At 32.2% G+C, this 9,498-nt stretch overlaps 1 long non-coding RNA gene across 1 annotated transcript; it reads right to left on the reverse strand.

Moving 5' to 3' along the window:
- Positions 1–735: 735 nt before the first annotated feature.
- LOC124898963 lies at positions 736–7,059 on the reverse strand. Its single transcript, XR_007056113.1, has 2 exons — positions 6,359–7,059; positions 736–1,043 (listed from the first exon to the last, which is right to left on the reverse strand). It is a non-coding gene; the product is annotated as an uncharacterized LOC124898963 (long non-coding RNA).
- Positions 7,060–9,498: the final 2,439 nt, after the last annotated feature.

Here is a 9,498-nt window from a genome sequence, read left to right on the forward strand (position 1 = left end):
AACTAGGACAGCTCAATCATTTTCTTGGCTTGGAGGTTGACCGTAATGAAGAAGGAATTTGTTTTCATCAATGAAAATATTCCAAAGATCTCTTGAAGAAGTTTGGGTTGTTCAATTGAAAACCAATCTGAACCCTACTAGACCCAAATGCTAAGATGTGTTCTCATAAAGGGAAAGACTTGAAAGATGCAACAATGTATTGGCAATTAGTGGGTAGTTTGATCTACTTAACTTTAACAAGACCCGACATATATTAACCAATTGGTGTTATGAGTCATTACATGCAAAATCCAAAGAAGTCTTATTTGGAAGGGGTTCGTCAAATCTTGATATATATGAAAAGTACACTTTGCCATGGTATTTTTTATAAGAAAGGTTAAGATTTCAAGATATCTGGTTATTGCAATGCTGACTATACAAGAGATTAAGATACCCAATGCTTAACTACTGGATATGTATTTATGCTTGCACCAGAAGAAGTCTCAAGGTGCAACAAAAGGCAGCCAATTGTGTATTTATCAACATCAAAAGCGGAACACCGGTCAGCAGCAGTTGCAACTCAAGAAAGTACATAGCTCATACGATTGATGAAGGACTTACAACAATCGATGGACTATGCTGTAACGCTCTGAAATCTCATCCCGAGATGTTACACGATGCTTAAGGCTATAAGTGGCCCTAAGCTAACCCTTTGAGCCTACTACTACTCCCAACACTTACTTTAGGACAATTATAGAAAAACAAGCATACTGTCATATCATATCTTGATTGAAATAACAAAAGAATACTTTCTGAATAGCAACATACTGATAAGTCTTAAACATCACTGATAGTCTAGTCTGGCAAAGTCTCTACTACTCAAACTAAAGAGTCATTGGAACAAACCCCCAACTGAATCGAACTGATCAAAAAGTAATGCTCAAAATACTATGAAAGTGGAAAAGCTACAGATATAGGTCATTGAACTATAAGGACTCACCAAAGATAAAGATGTAGATGAGATGCTCGGATATCACTGTCACGCTGAGACTGAGCACCTGAACCTATATTATGAGACAATGTAGCACACAAACATATATGTGGATCACTACTTTGAAGATGTACTAAGTATATGGGGGTGTATGCAATGATTAAAACAACAATATCATCAATCTTTATAGAAATCATCCATGCAGATACAACTGACTCACACAACTTGAATAACTCCAAAAAAATATAAATTTCATCCATTATGAATAATGGGACGCATAGTATAAATCTCGTGAGTCAAAATGCTTATTTCTGAAATCTATAATTCTATCCCCTTCTCAAAACATATATTTGATTAAATTGTGAGTCTTTACACTTAGTTTCTAAATCCTTGGGGAAACATACTTTTAAAAGCTTGTCTTGATTAATAGAGAAAATAACTCATCTTGAGGGAAAATACTTTAGGAACTAATTATTTACTTTCACTAGCAGGGAGGTTCTCTCAACCGACATACACCATGCGAGCTATATGGAGTCCAACGTCTTGTCCTCCTAAGGAAGAAACCTCATATTGGGGAGAGGCGTCATAATCTTGCCAGGGAGTATAACCTCAACTCAATGATCACTATCTCGGCCTCGGGCCCATAAATCTCAATCCTATTGTGGCACGTAGTTTTGGGGTATGAAACCGTAGTAACTTACCCAACTCTGTGCTAAATAATACTTCCTTTAATTAGCTACGCTCATCTCATGGAAATCCACATTAAAACTCGTATAAGGGTTTACTGGAACCAGTTATGCATTTAACATTATGAGAATAACTCTGGAATGTGGATTCCAAAACTCATGTAAGGATCAAAAGATCAAATACTATTTATACTATTTAATATCAATGTATCAACTCATATAAATGCATGGCAAATCATCATGTTTTGTAAGTTTTTATCAAAATTCTACCATAATACCAAAATGATAGCTACAAATCAAAATCTCATACTTAATTCATTGGAAAACTGTAATCAATTGCTTAAATCATGCTCATGATATTCAAAATCATAAAAGAACATTATTTAACCCAAAGAAATCATGAAATTTCATAAATCAATCACATCATGCTCAAAATTTCTCAATAAAATACTATGGGTATAAAATTCAATATTTAAAATCATAGGTAATCCATAAAAACATAGCTTTTGGGCACAAGGGCGAAAGGATTGCCCTTGTTCAAACCCCACATACCTTAGATTAATAAACTTGGATGAACAACTTGCTCTTGAGATGTTATTGGAACTCTTGAATGCGGGTTCTTGAAACTTTTGACTTGGGACTCTTGAATCTTGACTCAATTTAGAAAATCTATGGTGAACCCTTGATATTCTTGGAAGTGGATTTGGATTCATAGGATTTTTGGTTGAGGGAAATCTTGAGAAAAATCTCATATAATGATTGTGGTAACCTTAATTCTGATGTTTGTACGGTTTAAGAGGCTTGAAAAAGTCCAAAGTGTCTTTTTTAACTTTTGTACGAAGCTAGAAAAATTAAACTGGAAACCCGACTTTATGGACCATGGCGATGCGCCACTATCATGGTGGCTCACTAAAAATTGACAAATGGGAATCTGGGAGTCACCGCGATGCGGAGCCATCGCGTTGTCCCACTGGTTGGGACTTAAAACTTCAGCGTGACGCGTCACAATCGTGCTAGGCCACTGAAAATTAACTGTTGGGAAATTGGGGTCCTCCGTAACGCACCACTATTGTGGAGTTCTACTTAAATTTGTCAATTGTTAAATAGACCCTCTCCACGACGCACCAAACATTAAAATAACGGTGTTTTGTGACTAAAACTTAAATTAGCCATAAATTCTGGCCCGGTTATCGATTTTGGGCAGATCTTATATTGTTGGAAAGCTAATTAAAATTCTCACATGATAAAAAGTTGAAATTTGGAAAATTCTATATGTTTTAAATGTTACTCACTTAGAAAATTATTCTTTAACCTTCTAGAGACGAAATTAGGCTTAGGAAAAAGTTTAGGGTATTACATATGCAGTGCCTTTGCACTATGATAATCAGTCATCAATTTGCTTGGATGAAAATCTAGTGTTTCATGCAAGGACTAAGCATATGGAGAAACATTACCATTTTATCTGGGTAAAAGTATTGCAAGGAGAGATTGCTTTGAAGCATACTAAAACAGAATGTCAGATTGCAGACTTGTTCACAAAAGTCTGAAGGTCAACAAGTTGGAAAGTTTTTGCAAGCAGTTAGGAATGGTTAAGACAGGGAGCTGATGTCGAGAAGGGGTGTTAAAGTTGTACAAAATCAGCATTATTTAAATTTGACCAAGTCTGCAGTAGGCTATCTTTTAGCTTTAGTTGTTAGGTTGTTTTTTTAAGTACGTTATTGTTTTCCTGGTATTTAGAGTTGCAGATAGTTGGTCCTAAAGTTTAAGAGAGTTTGGTTAGTGGTTTAGTAGGATTGTAAGTCTATATAATTTTTAAGTTTTTATTTAAAGAGTCATCAACAGGGAATAAAATTGTTGTCCAGTTTTCTTTGCAAATATATTTTTCTCTTACGACTATAACTCTTCTTTGTTGAACGTATTTCTTCTTTAAAATTCTTCATTAAATTGGGACAAAAGAAGAAGGGGTGACAACGGGGAGGTGTGTGTTGTGGGACGAGCCGGGGAAAAGAGGGTATGGTTTTATGCAAATGTGGCTAGGTTGAAACTATTTTAAAAGAATTTATTGTGGATTGCAGGTTCCCTCTCTTCACAATATGGAACTGACACTTGGAAAAAACATAATCTTTTGCTCTAAATACAATAGAGATTTTATTTTAATTCTTTTAGGAAATAAGGACATTAAATTTAACTAATTAAATATAGCATTAAAGAATTTTAAAGATATGTTGATTAGCTAGAATTTTCTTGGAAATGTAAAAATAAAATCGATGGTTGTGTTAAATATCATTGTTAGTAAAATAGTACTATTGTTATTAGCGGTGAACATACAGTATTAGATGCTTGCATTAATAAACTAAACACACGAAGAAGGCAGGTTCTTAATGTGCTCTTCGACTTAAAAAGTTAGTGACTTTTTATTTTCTACATGTGCTTCCCTTCGTTAATGTTTCTTATTTAAAATGGATATACGTTAGTTAGGAGAATATTACTGTGTTCCTTCGGGTAATATTCGAGTATTTTTGTCGAATAAAACCTATTAGCATTGTCATTCAAAAGTAAGTTGATGTTTTGGATTCAGATGAGATGTTCATAAATCTTGTTGACAATAAGTCCAAAATTTTTAGCTTTTTAAAGGTTTACCATCCTTCTTCCTCACAAGGTACTTTGTTTTCTTTATTTTATCTTTATTTATTTATTTATTTTAGTTATATGAACTAAACGGAGACCTCTTTATGAATGGATTGTTTCGCCATGATACTTTTTTGGGTAATACAAATATTTCAATGTACTCATTCAGAACCTTGGGAAATGAAACAAAATTATGCAAAACTAAGGAGAATGAATGAAAATTGTATAGGAGATAGACGGAAATTGGAAAATTACTGAACATAAGCTTAAGTGCGAAAGAAAAAATACTCCCACCATTCCTTTTAATTTACTCTTTTTGAGGTGTGTTTATATTTCTTTGTAAGTGGTCTTTTGATCTTTCAAAAATAATTTGATCAGTATCTTCTTATTATGCCTTTGTTCAAATTACCAAGATTATTAATTAAGAATTTCTTTTTCAATGTATATATTTACTAATTTGAAAGAGCTACAAAATTAATTAAGGGAATATTGGTAAATATTTTTAATTTTCTTTAAGTGAGAATTTTATTAAGGAGTGTCTCCAACCCATAAGCAAACAAAAAGGAAAGACGGGAGTAACTTCTAAAATAAAGAAATACAACAAGAATAACAGTATAAATTAATCAATACAATTTCATAGGATAATGATTTTTTCTTTTTATGAATATTATAGGTTACTATCAAATGCATTATTTTAAAAAAAAAAAAAAAAAAAAAAAAAGATAAAATCATAAGGCTATGTGTGGGTCTATGCGGAGTGGGTGGGGTGGGTATTGTAAGTTTAGTCACTTATACCACGTGATTATGGGGAAACAACGAGGACACTACATCTAAAAAAAAATAAGTTATTGATGAAATATAGGTGTGTCAATAATTAATTATAATTGAAAGTATATATCACGTGCATAAGGGAAAAGGGCAAGGATAATACTATACCTAGAAAATGCGAAGTCATTGATGAAACCTTGGTGTTCAGTAATTGATTATGATTCAAAGCGTAAACCATGTGTCTAGGGTAAAATTACCAGGATACTAAACCAATACTACAATACTTTTGTCCTACTTCTATTTTTGGAAAGTGTCGCCTAAAGTAATAAAAAGAGTGGTATTTGATCAAAGGCTACGCTTTTAGACTTTAGGTAACACTTTTTGTGGGATGATCTAAAAAGGGGTAACCTTTGACTTTAGCCCACGCTTTTCAAGTGTAGTCATATCATCTACGTTTAAAAAGCATGGACATTAAAGTGCAAAGGTCATGCTTTGCAACTTCTAATTGGATACACTTTTATCCGATAAAGCTACACTTTTAAGAGTTACCTTTACTTTGTTATTGGGCACGCTTTGAAAGTGTAGCCTTATATAGCACCTTTATAACAACACTTAAATAACGTGGCCTTTTCTTTATTACTGGCCACACTTCAAAATCGTAGTATTTTATACGTCTTCTATGACAACGCTTATAAACTATAAGCATGTTTTAGGTACATGCCACAATTTAATTAATAAACCACACTTATGAAGTGTGGCAAAATTATATAAAATTTGATAGTTCAAGTCGCATTTTACAGAAACGTCTTTAGGCCTAAAAAATAATTATTTTAGTTTAAATGTATACATCACTAATCACATTACATATTTATATACATATATATACTCTCACATACCAATTAGCTAATAAATAAATCAAATACATAGATTTGTAATGAACTTCAAAAGAACATGTCATTCACTACATATACTAATTAGAAAATAACATTTTAAAGACTTGTACTATGTTCCACGCAAAACCAAATGTATTTAAACATATATCAAAATATAGCTCAAAAAATTCTTCATCATTCACTCCAATCTAGATCGACTTGACTTGTGGTAGCCACTATTAAAATTTGATCACCCGCAGTTTTCTTACAGATTCAAAATAAATAAATAATTAGAAAAAACTTATGCTCGAAAAATATTCAAATATTTTTCCAATCAGGAATAAGGAAGTATGTGAATCCAAAGTTTCTTTAATTCATCAATCAAGTTAGATGTTCAAGATTTAAATTTCTTGTAAATTTGAAAGATAAAATACCTTTTCATGAACCGAAGAATGAGTTGAGCCGGAAGAATTTAAAAGATTTTTCCCTCTTAAAGCTTGTGGTGTCTATGAAGATTTGATGGCCAATAATCTGTATTATGCAACCTCAGTCCAGCAACAAGCTCAGCTTTCAAGTACTTCTCTAAGCAAACACTCTTCCATTTCTTGAAAAAAAACAACTAAAAGCTACAAAAACAACACAAAATAAAGCTGGACCACCAATTTCGAAATCCAAACCAAGACTCTTATGATATTTATGTCCAGAATCCTGAACAATAGGAGGCTTCACAACCACATAATTATGAGAAACATTATGAAGATACCGATTACTCCTCGGCCTCACACCACTAAACCCAAAAGTCTGAAAACTCCAGTTTTCAATAGTATGCAATTCAGTACTTCCCTCGGTAGAAGCAGCAAAACCCACATAAAAACAAGCAGGTAATAAACCCAAATATTTTTTCAGTTACTAATTAAAAAAGGTATGTTTTCCCCACATGAAATAAACCCAGAGCTTTAAAGATATAAATTTCTACCTTATAAACTCTATTCCACAAAATCCTTCAAAAGTGATGAAGTTTTAAGGTTGAAAATCTAGATCTTCAGTGAAACACTGTAGGTGTGTTTGGTATGAAGGAAAATGTTTTCCATGAAAAATATTTTCTTACAAAATGTTTTCCTGGAAAACAAGTTGATTTCTTAGTTGTTTTCTTATGTTTGGTTGGTGGATGAAAAATATTTTTCGAAAAATATTTTCTAATATTTGATTGGTGAATGAAAAAAAAATATTTTTTAAAAAATACATTTTGGTGTTTAGTTAAAGCGTAAAAATACATTTTAGAATTCTTTTTAAAAAAATAAATTAAAAAAATTAAATCCTTTTTTTGGGAAAGGGTTAATAGGCAGGTAGGTGGGAGTGTCAGAATAGGCAGTAGGGGTAGGGTAAGAAAAAAGTTTTGAATTTTTTTTTTTTAAATATTAAAAAAAATTGGCGGAATGTGTATGTGTGGGTGGGAGTGGGGGTAGGAGGGGGGAAGGGGAGGTTAGTAGGAGGTGGGGGTCAGGGTAGGGGAGTGAGGGGGGAGGGGGAAGAAAAAAATTAAAATTATTTTAAAAATAAATTTAATTTTTTTTATTTCTTTTAGGTTGGGGGTGGGGTGAGGGGAAGCAATGAGAGAGGGGGCTGGTAAGGGAGGAGGGAGGGTAGGGGTATGGGTAAGAGAAAAGTTTGAATTTTTTTAATAAAATATAGATATTATTTTTGGAAGTGGGCTGATAGGGGTAGGCGTGGGGTAGGGTAGGGTATGAACTAAGAAAAAATTTTGAAATACTTTTTAAAACAATTGAATTTTGGGGGTGTGGGGTAGGGGTAGGGGGTAGGGTGGGGTAGGGGAAGGGATGAGGTAGGGGTAGAGGTGGTGTCGGGATGATAGGGTATTGGGGGTGGGGTAGATGATTTTTAGACCAGTATGAACATTTCAACTTTAAAGTGAGGTTGAAAGAAAGTTTTGGAAAATATTTTTCTTACTTTTTAAAGGGAAGTTATTTTCCTTAAATTTAAGGATAATAAGTTGATTTGAAAAATATTTTTCAAAACATATAAGTTAACCAAGCATAAAAAAATTGAAAAACATTTTCTGAAAAATATTTTCCTTCGTACCAAACACATCCCCATCATGTAAAATGAATATAAAGAAATTTCAATAATTGAAACTGACAAAGATCAAAATTAGTGCTGAAATTTCCAACAAAATAACAGTCCAAATAGGCATCATATGCTGCTTTGTACGAATCATTCATATAAAGAAGAAGTTGGGGGAAATCATGCGCTATATTTAAAGAATAAGTAGGTACTAGAGCACAGAATGTAAAACTAGAAGAAATCGAAAACTGAGAATCTTGTGATGATGAAATCGTGAGTTGAGAAGTTTGTGATGAAAAAAATTGTGAGCTGAGAGTTGTGAGTTTTTGAGTTTGTGAACTGTGAGCTAAGAGCTGTTTCTTAGATTATGAATTGTGCGCTGGGAGTTATTATATTGTTATGAATTATTTTTTTGTGCTATTAGAAATTGAAGGGAGGGTTAAATATGTGGGAGGGAATATAATTTTTATTGAAAATTTTAGAAAAACTATAATTCTACACTTATAAAGTGTTTCTTTTAGAATTATAAAAATAGCACACTTTTAAAGTGTAATTATATGTCTTAATAGGCATTGTCATTTACATTACGATGTTGCAATGCTTATAAAGTGTAGCATATAGTATTAAAGAGCACGGTTTAAAAGCGTTGCCAATAGTACCATGGCGAAATTCTAAAAATTAAGGCTACACAACTAAATGTATTTTAGACAACACTTGACGAGAGTTGCTAAGATTTAGTGTGGCCTAAAGCCTATAATGTTGTAGTGCAAGAAAAAAAATCAGTTATTGACAAAATTTATGTATGCTATTAATTAATTTTGATTTGAAACATAGACCACGTGTATACGAAAAATGACAAGGATATTAAAACGAAAAAAAAATAAGTCATTAAAATTGATACATTTTAGTAATTTGATTAGAAGCATATACCATTTGTTTAGAGAAAAATGCCAAGGATAATAAATGTATAAAAAATTAAATCATTGAAATTGATGCTTGTCAGTAAATTATGAATTGAAGCATATATCAATGTATTTAGAAAAAAATGACATGATTACTAAACCTAAAAAAAATAAGTCATTGAAATCTATGCTTGTCAGTTAATTATGATTAGCAGCATATACAACAAGTTTGGGGGAAAACGATAAGGATACTAAACCTACAAAAAAATAAAGTCATTATAACCTATATTTGTTAATTAATTATGATAGGTATAATAAGTGTAAGTAACAATATTATGAATTCTCACATGTCCACTATTATTGCAGCTTTTGTCACATATATCATGCGTTTAGGAAAAATGACAAGGATACTAAACCTAGAAAAAAATAAGTCATTGAAATCTTTGTTACTTGGTTATTTATGATAGGTGTAAGTAACAACAAATTAGAAGCATAACACAATGTCATGAACCGCACATGACTAGTATACACCAGCTTTAGTCACAATTAACTTGTTTATGAAGCAAGAGGCAAATTTGTCATCTTAAACA

This window comes from Capsicum annuum, chromosome 5 (assembly GCF_002878395.1).
Source record: "Capsicum annuum cultivar UCD-10X-F1 chromosome 5, UCD10Xv1.1, whole genome shotgun sequence".
NCBI lineage: Eukaryota > Viridiplantae > Streptophyta > Magnoliopsida > Solanales > Solanaceae > Capsicum > Capsicum annuum.